Genomic DNA, 13,081 nt, shown 5'->3' on the forward strand with positions numbered 1-13,081 from the left:
ACAATCGCCAAGATATGGAAACAATCAATTGATGAATGGATAAAGAAGAAGTGATACACACATATATACACACACACAATAGAATACTACTCAGCCATTAAAAAGATGAAATCTTGCCATTTGTGACAAGATGGATGGAACTTGAGGGTCCTTGCTCGGTGAAATAAATCAGACAGAGAAATACAAATACCATATGGCTTCACTCATATGTGGAATATAAAAAACAAAACCAACCAACCAACCAAACAAACAAACAAAAAACTCAAATAAATGAACAAACAAAACTAAATAAAAGCAAACACATAGATACAAAGAACAGAGTGGTGACTCCAGAGTGGGCGGGGGTGGAGAAATGGGTAAAGGGTATCAGGTATGGTGATGGATAGAAAGTAAATTTTGGTGGTGAGCACACTGTAATGTATATAGAAGTCTAAATATAATGTACACATGAAACTTATATAGTGTTATAAACCAATGTTACCTCAATTTTAAAAAAATGTAAAAAAATATTAAAAAAATAAAAGTACAAATTAGATCAAGCCATTCCTCTGCAAGGACTCCTCTTGATCTGACCCTGCATTACATCTCTGATCTCCCCTTCTTTTGTTCACTCCACTTCAGGCAATCTGCCCCTCACTAACACTCCTCCAATGATCTGCTTTGCTAACCCCCCACTTCAAGTAATTTCTCAATGCAATCTTCCTGAAGAGACCTATTCTGACAACCTTTTACACTGTAACATCCACCTTCCCCTGCAGCACTCCTGATCCTTCTTCCCTGCTCTACTTTTTTTCCATGATGCTTACCATTTCAAACATGGAATATCACTTATTTATTATAATGATTGTTTCTTATCTATTCCCCTCATTGGACTATGAGCTACATTAGGGCAGGAATGTTTATCTTTGTACACTGTTGCATCTTTAGCACTTGGAACACTGCCTGGAACAAAGCAGATGCTCATAAAATATTTGTTGAATGAATACATTCACAAATTCTGATTAGTTATGTGGACAACATGGCTGAATATAATTTGAGCAATAAGTAAGATAGGGGATGAATTTTGGTCCTGTGTTCAAAATAAATTTGGGGTTTACTTAATGTAGTCTTAGGACACATTTCAGATGCTTGGTGTGGGAAAAGTGGGAATTGCCCATTGGTGTTCCCAGAAAAATACCAAAGGCAAAAAAATTTGTTGTTACAGTCTCAGGCAGGTGGGTGTGGGACTTCCCTATCACTCTGCACATCACCTCTTGACTGACGGTTTAGTAGTTAAACCAAATATGTTAAGAGAACAAAAAAGTAGAGATCATTGGAGGGGGAGTGATGTGGCTGTCTCACTTGAAATGGTTTCCTTCTTTTTGATACACTTCCAGCTTCTCTCTACCCCTGTATTTACCCTATCCCAGGGGAGATGGAATGATGTGGCTGGTTGCTAAATTTGGGAAGAATAAACTGGGCTTGCTCAACTAAGCACCTCTAGTTTTCCTCTAGGGAGAGAGCCTGCCTGCAGCTACCAGTTCTCCTCTGCTCCTTTGAGCCATAAGTCTTAGCCACATCTCTCTATCCAGATAGGGAAACCTATTCTAGTCAACCTGGGAGGAGTTAGTCAGACTTCTGTAATTCAGTTAACAGGTCCATTTCACAATAAACTGTGTTCTACAATAACTTAGCCTTTTTAAGTAATAAGGGTGATATTTCAGGCCTTCAAATGCTACTCCTTTGTCTTAATTCTCAAATTGTTGAGAACTCAGGAGGGAGAGAAAGGTGCAATTCATGAGCTTCTTGAAAGACCTCCAGAATTTTGCTTTCATCATATTTGCCAGAACTGACCCATATGGCCACCCTGGCAACATGGGTAGATGAGAAAGTGCTTTTTGGGGGCTTTTCCAGCCTTTCTGTTGGGAGGCAGAAAGAGAGAAGAGACTTGGAATGGTGGTTGAGTCAGCTGTACCTGTCACAGAAGTCATCGAGAGTATCACTCCCGAGACCAACCACATCAGCATCACCTGAGAGCTTGTTAGAAATGCAGACTGCTGAGCCCTAGCTTAGATCTACTGAATCAGAGACTGCATTTTAACAAGATTTCCAGGTTATTCATGTGCACACTAACATTTAAGAAGCACTGCCTAGGTCAGGAGCCCACAAACTATACCCTGTGGACCAAATCTAGCCTGTCTTTGTAAATAAAGTTTTATTGGAACACAGACATGCCTACATGTTTATGTATTATCTATGGCTGCCCCTGGACTACAGTGCCAGAGTTAAGTAACTGTAACAGAGACCACATGGCCTGAAAAGCATAAAATATCTCACCCTTTGCAGGAAAAGTTTGCTATCTCCTGGTTTGGATTGGGTTAAGAGCTGAAAGCACAGTTCAGTTGACAATACTGGGGAGACATTGACAAAGAAAAGGTAAAGATGAACTTTTCTTCAGAATGTGAAAAATATGAGAGTACTGAAGGATAAAAGGCAAGAGCCAGTACTGAGGGAGACACTGATAGGAAGAAAGGCAGGATGAGATCCTGGGGGAGAAGCAGCATGGAGTCAGTGTTACTGAACTTGGGTTCGACTGCTTGCCACTCAAAAACCAAAACTCGAGTGGCAAGTGTTGGTTGGAAAGGAAAGATTGCTTTATTCAGGAGGCTGGCAACCTGGGGAGAAGGTGGACTCATATCTAAAAGCTAAATCCCAAGATTTGCTCTACCATGAAAGTTTTTTTTTTTTGTATTTTTGTATTTTTAATGACTGAAACAAGACAGACCTAAAACCGCAGCTTCTGAAAGAACCATTTGTTCTTGCCAGTCTTGTATCTCTCCTCAAACTTGACCTTGGCCTCCCGTCGGGCCTTGTGTTTGAGAGCAGGGTCTCTGAAGACATCCTTGTTGACAACAGTTTTGTCCAAGGGGATATCCACAGAGTACCACGTAGGCATGAGGTGATTATAATTATAAACTTTCACAAAAGACTTGATCTTTGACCTCCTGGCAATTTTCTTCTTGCCCATGGCAGCTGTCACTTTACGGGGATAGTGATCAATTCCAGCCACCAGAGCATGCCTGTAGGGTCGGTCTGTGGTGCCATCATCAATGTTCTTTACGATGACCACTTTGCGTCCAGAGTAGCGACCGGCCAGGACCAGCACCACCTTCCCGGGTTTCATGAACTTGCCCATGTCGGCAGCAACCTCTCGGGCCTACAGCAGAGGAAGCTACCATGAAAATTTTTAAAGGAAGAATTATTTGAGGAAGGGGTCAGGGTCTACATTATCTTCCACTGTGTGCAGACTTTCTTCTCATTGGTTGATGATGAGGTAACAGGGCAGTGTTCCAGGAATCTTGTGCTCAGCCTGAAGTTACCATCCTCCACATGGGTGGGAGCCTTAGTTCCTGCAGAAGAGCTCAAAGGTATTGTTATGTATATTCCTTGAGTAGGAACCAGGACCTTGCTTTATTGCTGCACTAGTTTCTGGACTGCTTCTCCTTTGTTTCTCCACCCTTTCCCTTCCCTGATTAGCAACTGTTTGAATCTGCCCTTTGGAACTCAGGGAAGGTCAAGGAAGCTGAATGAAGCTTATTTCCTACAAACAAGAAGTGGGGACACTAAAATATTTGTACCCAGGAGGGCCCCACAGAGCCCAGCTCCATTTCATCATGATGGAAGAGCTTGGGGAAAAGATGGAAGGACAGGGGTTGGGTGAGAATCCAGGTAATTCAGGTAAAAAAGGGAGAGTTTACAGGCTCTTGGTTAGTTGGCTTTGGCATTTTGTATTTTATACAACGCCTAGCACACAACCTAACATCTGGTGGGCATCAATGTTTTTTTCGATTGAAAAAGGCATCCGCCCAGTTTATAACTTGAGGCTCCCCACAGAGCACTTTGCTTTCAAACTCCAGGACCATGTACCTGCCGGGTAGGAAGGGACCTGAATAGTCTTATTCCCACTACACAGCTAAGAAATTGTGACATGAGAGGGTTGGTGACTATCCTGAAGTCATCAAGCCAGGAGGCTGTCTCCAGCTGGGTCTGGAACCCAGGCCTCTCTGCCCAAGACCTTTCTCACTTGGAGGCTGCATGAGAACTGCAGAGCCTGGAGGCTGGGTTTTCCACATGGGAGAACTTACTGTTAGTTTATGTTGGCTGTGAAAAACTCCAACTATTTTGTTAACAAATCAAAATATGATGTGAATATAGTTTCCTGTGCTATACAATAAATCTTTGTGTTTATCTTGTAATAACTTATAATGGAAAAGAATAAAAAGAAAGAATATAGATATATACATTAAATATGTATCACTTTGCTGTCCTCCTAAAACTAACACAATGTTGTAAATCAACTGTACTTCAATTAAAAAAAAACTCACTAAAATGAGGAGGTCTCTGATTTTGTGATACCTGTGCCCAGGAGCAAGGGTTGCATTTCTGCACCAGACTGAGCTTTTGCTGGAATGTGAGGTGGGGTAAGAGCCAGAAAGAGAGGAGATGGGAATTTCTGCTGAATGCCTGGGCCTCAGGAGTACCAGGGTTGACAGGAAGGGAGGATGCCAGAGGTGGTCTTGGTGGCCCTTCTCCTTTTCTGAGGGCCCATCCTCTCCTCTCCTTTTCCCCAAACATCCTCTGACCTGAACTGTTTCCCCAGCTGCCTGAGGCCTCTTCCCCAGGGCCTAAGCTCCAGTGCATGCTCTGATTGAGAGCACTGAGTCTTAATTACTCTTCCCAGACCCTATCCAAACTTCTCTGGGCTATGTCCCACCTCCTCAGGCACATTTCCTAAAGCACTCATCCAAGCTGGCTTTGCCTGGCTGGGTTCCCTGAAAGCAGAGCCTGAACATGCTTGGGTGCAGGTGGCTTATTTTGGAGACAATCAATCCCAGGAAGCAGGACTTGGGGAAATGGGAGGTGGTAAGGAAGGAGGAAAAGCCATATAAAATTCTGTTAAGGTTGCTCTTGTGAGAAATGAGGCTCCATTTCACCAATAAGCATGCAGAAATCTCCCAGACCATTCATCCAAAGGACAGGAGATGGGAGAACTTATCCTTCAACTTCTGCAGGGATTATTCCCGGGGACCTTGACTACCCCAAACATCTGGACTACATTTGCCCACAGATTTCTGAGGCTCTGATGAAGGCCCCAAGTGTTGGCCCCGTGGGTGGGGGTGGGCTTGAGCTAGGATGCTGACAATGTAAGTCTGAACTTGAACAGAGCTGTCCAGTACCCCTGGAGCAGAGATCAAAGGTGGGAGAGAGGATGTGACATGGGCACCGCAAGCATATCCATTATGAAGCTATGTTATAGAGGCATATGAACTCAACTTCCAGGTGAAATGAACCTTGCATCAGTACAAACTAAGCCCGTCTATTTCCAGTAAAATTATCTGCCTGGAACTGTATTGTGTTTAGTCTTTTATTAAAACTACAGAGCTAGGAACACTAACACTTTAGTTGTTATTTGGCTGGGGTATCTTTTTCTATACTTTCCATTACAATATTTTTGTGCCTTACATATTGGGTGTAACTAATATGTTGGATTGGAAAACAATCCAGTTTTGTTTTTTATTATTATCCCATTGTATTTTATTTATTTCTTTATACAGCAGGCTCTTATTAGTCATCCATTTAATACACATCAGTGTATACATGTCAATCCCAATCTCCCAATTCATCACACCCCCACCCCCACCCCTCACTGCTTTCCTCCCTTGGTGTCCATACTCTTCTCTACATCTGTGTCTCAATATCTGCCCTGCAAACCAGTTCATCTGTACCATTTTTCTTGGTTCCACATATATGCGTTAATATATGATATTTGTTTTTCTCTTTCTGACTTACTTCACTCTGTATGACAGTCTCTAGATCCATACACGTCTCTACAAATGACCCAATTTCGTTCCTTTTTATGGCTGAGTAATATTCCACTGTATATATGTACCACATCTTCTTTATCCAGTCATCTGTCAATGGGCATTTAGGTTGCTTCCATGACCTGGCTATTGTAAATAGTGCTGCAGTGAACATTGGGGTGCATGTGTCTTTTTGCATTATGGTTTTCTCTGGGTATATGCAAGTAGCAGGATTGCTGGGTCATATGGTAATTCTATTTCTAGTTTTTAAAGAAACCTCCATACTGTTCTCCATAGTGGCTGTATCAATTTATATTCCCAGCAAAAGTGCAAGAGGGTTCCCTTTTGCCCACACTCTCTCCAGCATTTGTTGTGTGTAGATTTTCTGATGATGCCCATTCTAACTGGTGTGAGGTGATACCTCATTGCAGTTTTGATTTGCATTTCTCTAATAATTAGTGATGGTGAGCAGCTTTTCATGTACCTCTTGGCCATCTGTATGTCTTCTTTGAAGAAATGTCCATTTAGGTCCTCTGCCCATTTTTGGATTGGGCTGTTTGTTTTTTAAATATTGAGCTGCATGAGCTGTTTATATATTTTGGAGATTAATTCTTTGTCTGTTGATTCATTTGCAAATATTTGCTCCCATTCTGAGGGCTGTCTTTTCATCTTCTTTATGGTTTCCTTTGCTGTGAAAAAGCTTTTAAGTTTCATTAGGTCCCATTTGTTTATTTTTGTTTTTATTTCCATTACTCTAGGACGTGGATCAAGAAAGATCTTGTTGTGATTTACGTCAAAGAGTGTTCTTCCTATGTTTTCCTCTAATAGTTTTACAGTGTCTGGTCTTACATTTAGATCTCTAATCCATTTTGAGTTTATTTTTGTGTATGGTGTTAGGGAGTGTTCTAATTTCATTCTTTTACATGTAGCTGTCCAGTTTTCCCAGCACAACTTATTAAAGAGACTGTCTTTTCTCCATTGTACATCCTTACCTCCTTTGTCATAGATTAGTTGACCATAGGTGCGTAGATTTACCTCTGGGCTTTCTGTCTTGTTCCATTGATCTATGTTTCTGTTTTTGTGCTAGTACCATATTGTCTTGATTACTGTAGGTTTGTAGTATAGTCTGAAGTCAGGGAGTCTGATTCCTCCAACTCCGTTTTTTTCCGTCAAGAATGCCTTGGCTATTCGGGGTCTTTTGTGTCTCCATATAAATTTTAAGATTTTTTTGTTCTAGTTCCAAAAAAAATGCCATTGGTAATTTGATAGGGATTGCATTGAATCTGTGGATTGCTTTGGGTAGTATAGTCATTTTCACAATATTGATTCTTCCAAGTCAAGAACATGGTATATCTCTCTATCTGTTAGTATCATCTTTAATTTCTTTCATCAGTGTCTTATAGTTTTCTGCATACAGGTCTTTTGTCTCCTTAGGTATGTTTATTCCTAGGTATCTTAGTCTTTTTGTTCAGTGGTAAATGGAGTGTTTCCTTAATTTCTCTTTCATATTTTTCATCATTAGTGTATAGAAAGGCAAGAGATTTCTGTGCATTAATTTTGTACCCTGCAACTTTACCAAATTCATTGATTAGCTCTAGTAGCTTTCTGGTGGCATTTTCAGGATTCTCTATGTATAGTATCATGTCATCTGCAAACAGTGACAGTTTTACTTCTTTTCCAATTTGTATTCCTTTTATTTCTTTTTCTTCTCTGATTTCTGTGGCCAGGACTTACAAAATTATGTTGAATAATAGTGGTGAGAGTGGACATCCTTGTCTTGTTACTGATCTTAGAGGAAACGCTTTCAGTTTTACACCATTGAGAATGATATTTGCTTTGGGTTTGTTGTATATGGCCTTTATTATGTTGAGGTAGGTTCCTTCTAGGTCCACTTTCTGGAGAATTTTTATCATAAATCGGTGTTGAATTTTGTCAGAAGCTTTTCCTGCATCTATTGAGATGATCATATGGTTTTTCTTCTTCAATTTGTTAATATGGTGTATCACATTGATTGATTTGCATATATTGAAGAATCATTCAATCCCTGGGATAAATCCCACTTGATCATGTTGTATGATTCTTTTAAGGTGTTGTTGGATTCTGTTTGCTAGTATTCTGTTGAGGATTTTTGCATCTATATTCATCAGTGATATTGATCTGTAATTTTCTTTTTTTGTAGTATCTTTGGTTTTGGAGTCAGGGCGATGGTGGCCTCATAAAATTAGTTTGGAAGTGTTCCTTCCTCTGCAGTTTTTTGGAAGATTTTGAGAAGGATGGGTGTTAGCTCTTCTCTAAATGTTTGATAGAATTCACCTGTGAAGCCATCTGGTCCTGGACTTTTGTTTGTTGGAAGATCTTATAACACAGTTTCAATTTCATTACCTGTGATTGGTCTGTTCATATTTTGTATTTCTTCCTGGTTCAGTCTTGGAAGGTTATACCTTTCTAAGAGTTTGTCCATTTCTTCCAGGTTGTCCATTTTATTGGCATAGTGTTGCTTGTAGTAGTCTCTTAGGATGCTTTATGTTTCTGCAGTGTCTGTTGTAACTTCTCATTTTTCATTTCTAATTTTATTGATTTGAGTCCTCTCCCTCTTTTTCTTGAGGAGTCTGGATAATGGTTTATCAATTTTGCTTGTCTTCTCAAAGAACCAGCTTTTAGTTTTATTGATCTTTGCTATTGTTTTCTTTGTTTCTATTTCATTTATTTCTGCTCTGAGGTTTATGATTTCTTTCCTTCTGCTAACTTTGGGTTTTGTTTGCTCTTCTTTCTCTAGTTCCTTTAGGCGTAAGGTTAGATCATTTATTTGAGATTTTTCTTGTTTCTTGAGGTAGCTTTGTATAGCTATAAACTTTCCTCCTAGAACTGCTTTTGCCGCATCCCATAGGTTTTGGATCATCGTGTTTTCATTGTCATTTGTCTCTAGGTATTTTTTGATTTCCACTTTGATTTCTTCAGTGATCTCTTGGTTATTAATATCATATTGCTTATCCTCCATGTGTTTGTGTTTTTTACGTTTTTTCCCCTGTAATTGATTTCTAATCCAATAGTGTTGTAGTCAGAAAAGATGCTTGATATGATTTCAATTTTCTTAAATTTATTTAGGCTTGATTTGTGATCCAATATGTGATCTATCCTGGAGAATGTTCTGTGCGCACTTGAGAAGAAAGTGTAATCTGCTGTTTTTGGATGGAATATCCTATGAATATCATTAAGTCTATCTGGTCTATCATGTCATTTAAAGCTTGTGTTTCCTTAGTAATTTTCTGTTTGGATGATCTGTACATTGGTGTAAGTCAGGTGTTAAAGTCCCCCATTATTACTGTGTTACTGTCGATTTCCTCTTTTATAGCTGTTAGCAGTTGCCTTATGTATTGAGGTGCTCCTATGTTGGGTGCATATATACTTATAATTGTTATATCTTCTTTTTGAATTGAGCCCTTGATCATTATGTAGTGTCCTTCCTTGTCTCTTGTAACATTCTTTATTTTGAAGTCTGTTTTATCTGATATGAGTATTGCTACTCCAGCTTTCTTTTGACTTCCTTTTGCATGGAATATCTTTTGCCATCCCCTCACTTTCAGTCTGTATGTGTCCCTAGGTCTGAAGTGTATCTCTTGTAGACAGCGTATATATGGGTCTTGTTTTTTAATCCATTCAGTGAGCCTGTGTCTTTTGGTTGGAGCATTTAATCCACTCACGTTTAAGGTAATTATCTATATGGATGTTCCTATTACCATTTTCTTAATTGTTTTGGGTTTGTTTTTGTAGGTCTTTTTCTTCTCTTGTGTTTCCCACTTAGAAAAGTTCCTTTAGCATTTGTTGTAGCACTGGCTTGTTGGTGCTGAATTCTCTTAGCTGTTGCTTGTCTGTAAAGCTATTGATTTCTCCATCGAATCTGAATGAGATCCTTGCTGGGTAGAATAATGTTGGTTGTAGGTTCTACCCTTTCATCACTTTAAGTATATCATGCCACTCCCTTCTGGCTTGTAGAGTTTCTGCTGAGAAATCAGCTGTTAACCTTAAGGGAGTTCCTTTGTATGTTGTCATTTTTCCCTTGCTGTTTTCAATATTTTTTCTTGGTTTTTAATTTTTGCTGATTTGATTACTACGTGTCCTGGCGTTTTTCTCCTTGGGTGTATCTGGGACTCTCTTAGCTTCCTGGACTTGGGTGGCTATTTCCTTTCTCATGTTAGGGAAGTTTTTGACTATAATCTCTTCAAATATTTTTTCAGGTCCTTTATGTCTCTCTTCTCTTGCTGGGACCCTTATAATGTGAATGTTGTTGCATTTAATATTGTCCCAGAGGTCTCTTAGGCTCTCTTCATTTCTTTTCCTTCTTTTTTCTTTATTGTTTTTTGCAGCAGTGAATTCCACCATTCTGCCTCCAGGTCACTTATCCATTCTTCTGCCTCAGTTATTCAGCTATTGGTTCCTTCTAGTGTATTTTCATTTCAGTTATTGTATTGTTCATCTGTTTGTTTGTTCTTTAATTTTTCTAGATCTTTGTTAAACATTTCTTGCATCTTCTCAATCTTTGCCTCCATTCTTTTTCTGAGGTCCTGGATTATCTTCACTATCATTATTCTGAATTTTTTTCTGGAAGGTTGCCTATCTCCACTTCATTTCATTTTTTATCTGGGGTTTTACCTTGATCCTTCAACTGGTACATAGCCCTCTGCCTTTTCATCTTGTCTATCTTTCTATGAATGTGGTTTTTGTTCCACAGGCTGCATTATTGTAGTTCTTGTTGCTTCTGCTCAATCCAGCTTTTTTTTTACATAATATATTTTTACTTTATGTTCATTTATTATTTTATTTGTATAATTGCATTTTTCTACGTTTTTTATTTGGGCTATTTTATTTATTCCAATTTTTCTATTCTTTTCTCATTCTTGTCAACTTTTGGCTTGGTAAGGGTTTTTACTTCCCTTTATTTTATTTTCCCCTCAGTTTTGAAGTTATATGTTCTATTCTTTTATCCTTCTTATAGAAATTTTAGCATGCATATTACCTCAACAATATCTGCAATTAATCATGAACTTTACACTCCTTCTGAGCAATACAGTTATCTTTGAGCACTTTAACTCTGACATTTGCCTCCCTACTTATCCAGCAATTTAGTTCTGTATTCTTATTTGGCACAAAACTCAGGAGTTAATATGATTATTGCTTTTTTTTACATCAATTTCTGTTTAGATTTGCCCACATTGTTTTTTTCTTTCTCCCTCCTTGTGCTTTCATTCTTCTTGCATTGCAGACCTTCCTCCAGGGATCATTTCTTTCTATTGGAAGTGTGTCCTTGAAAAGTTCTTTTAATGAATATCTACTGGTAGTGCATGTTCTAAGCTCATTTTTATCTGGACATTCTTATTTTGCCTTCATTGTTTACTATAGAATTATACAGACATACTTCAGAGGTAGTATGGTTTCCAGATCACCACAATAAAGTGATTCATACAAATTTTTAGGTTTCCCAGTACATGTAAAATTTATGTTTACACAATGCTTTGGTCTATTAAGAGTGTGCAACAGCATTATGTCCAAAAGAATGTACATATATTAATTTAAAAATACTTTATTGCTAAAAAATGCTAGTCATCCTCTGAGCCTTAGCAAGTTGTAGTAGTAACATCAAAGATCACTGATCACAGATCACCATAACAAATATAATAATAATGAAAAAGCTTGAAATATTTCAAGAATTACCAAAATGTGATACAGAAACATGAAGTGAACAAATGGTGTTGTAAAAATGACATCAATGATTTGTTGTATGCTGGGTTACCGCAAAACTTCAATTTGTAGAAAAGCACAACATCTGTGAAGTGTGATAAAGAAAAGTGCAATAAAGTGTGGTATACCTGTAATTAAAGTAATTTAAAAATATGTTTTGGGGTATGTATTACTGCTTTATTCCTCCCCCCTATACATTCATTACTTTGTCATTTTACACACATTTTTTTCTTTCACATATATTTTAGTATCAGCTTGTTAGGGTGTCTAAAAAATAAGTATCATTTTGGGGCTGTGGCTGAGAGTGAACTGAATGTAGAGATCAGTGTGTGGAAGAACTGTCATCAATATTGATTCTCTGTGCATCTCTGGGTCCTGTGAAATCCATTGGCATGGACTTGGCAGGTATTTGCTCCTCAGCTTCATGTTGGGTCCATGTGTGCCTCTCTGTTTCTGTAGGTCCCTTTATGCCTCAATATGTTCTTTTTCTTCAAAAGTATTGCACATTTCTTCTTAGATTTGTTCCTAGGTAATGACTGCTATTTCTTTCTTTTTTTGGTTACTATCATAAATGGGGTCTTTTTTTTTTACCATTAAACTTTCTAATTTTCTATTTGTTTATTTCTCATGTAGAACTTATGTTTTGTCATTTACTGAACTCTTATATTTGTTCTAAAAGTTTTTGATTGATTTATATTTTTTTGATGAACAATTGTATTGTTGTAAACAAGAACATTTTTCTCTTCCTTCCAATATTTACACCTCTTGTTTTTCTTGTTTTATTTATTGTCTAGGACCTATTACTGCAAAATATACTTGAAGACTGGCAAATTTTTCTTGTTCCTGACTTTTATATGACTACTTCTAATGTTTTTCCATTCAGTATAATGCTTGTTTTAAGTTACTTGTAGAATTTTTATTTTATTTTATTTTTTTAGATTAAGGGAGCTTTTTTGTACTATTAGCTGACCATAGTTTGCAGGTAGTTGTGTGACATGTGCAGGGTATGTTTTAGATCAGAGACCAGTGTTGAACTTTCCCAAGGGCCTTTTCTGTATTGCATCAGTCAGTTATTGTCATAATAATATTGCATAACAACCACCACTGGATTCAATGGCTTAATAGAACAAATATATTTCTCATTCACACACAATCCAGCTTGGTTGTGGCTTGACTAAGCTTAAGGCTCAATCCAGGACTGTTCCAAATGTCTCTTATTCTTCTAAGGCCAGCAGTCTAGACAGGGTATATTCTTCTATGATGATGGCAATAGTATAAGAGGGGAGAAGCAGAAACAAGTGATACCCCATAAGACCTAGGCTTGGAACACTCCTACATCTGTCCAATTCCCATTAGCTAAAACAAGTCACATGGTTGAGACCAACAACAATGAAGATGGGAGAGGTGCACATTGCCTCTGGAGGAAGGAACTCAAAGTCACATAACAAGAAGTGTGGATACAGGTATGCATACAAAACTGGGAAGAAGAATGCAATAGATCACAT

At 38.2% G+C, this 13,081-nt stretch overlaps 1 pseudogene; it reads right to left on the minus strand.

Moving 5' to 3' along the window:
- Positions 1–2,715: 2,715 nt before the first annotated feature.
- LOC113605094 (60S ribosomal protein L27 pseudogene) lies at positions 2,716–3,211 on the minus strand (annotated as a pseudogene).
- Positions 3,212–13,081: the final 9,870 nt, after the last annotated feature.

This window comes from Aethalodelphis obliquidens, unplaced genomic scaffold, assembly GCF_003676395.1.
Source record: "Aethalodelphis obliquidens isolate GAN/ISIS:26980383/991018 unplaced genomic scaffold, ASM367639v1 scaffold42, whole genome shotgun sequence".
Taxonomy (NCBI): domain Eukaryota; kingdom Metazoa; phylum Chordata; class Mammalia; order Artiodactyla; family Delphinidae; genus Aethalodelphis; species Aethalodelphis obliquidens.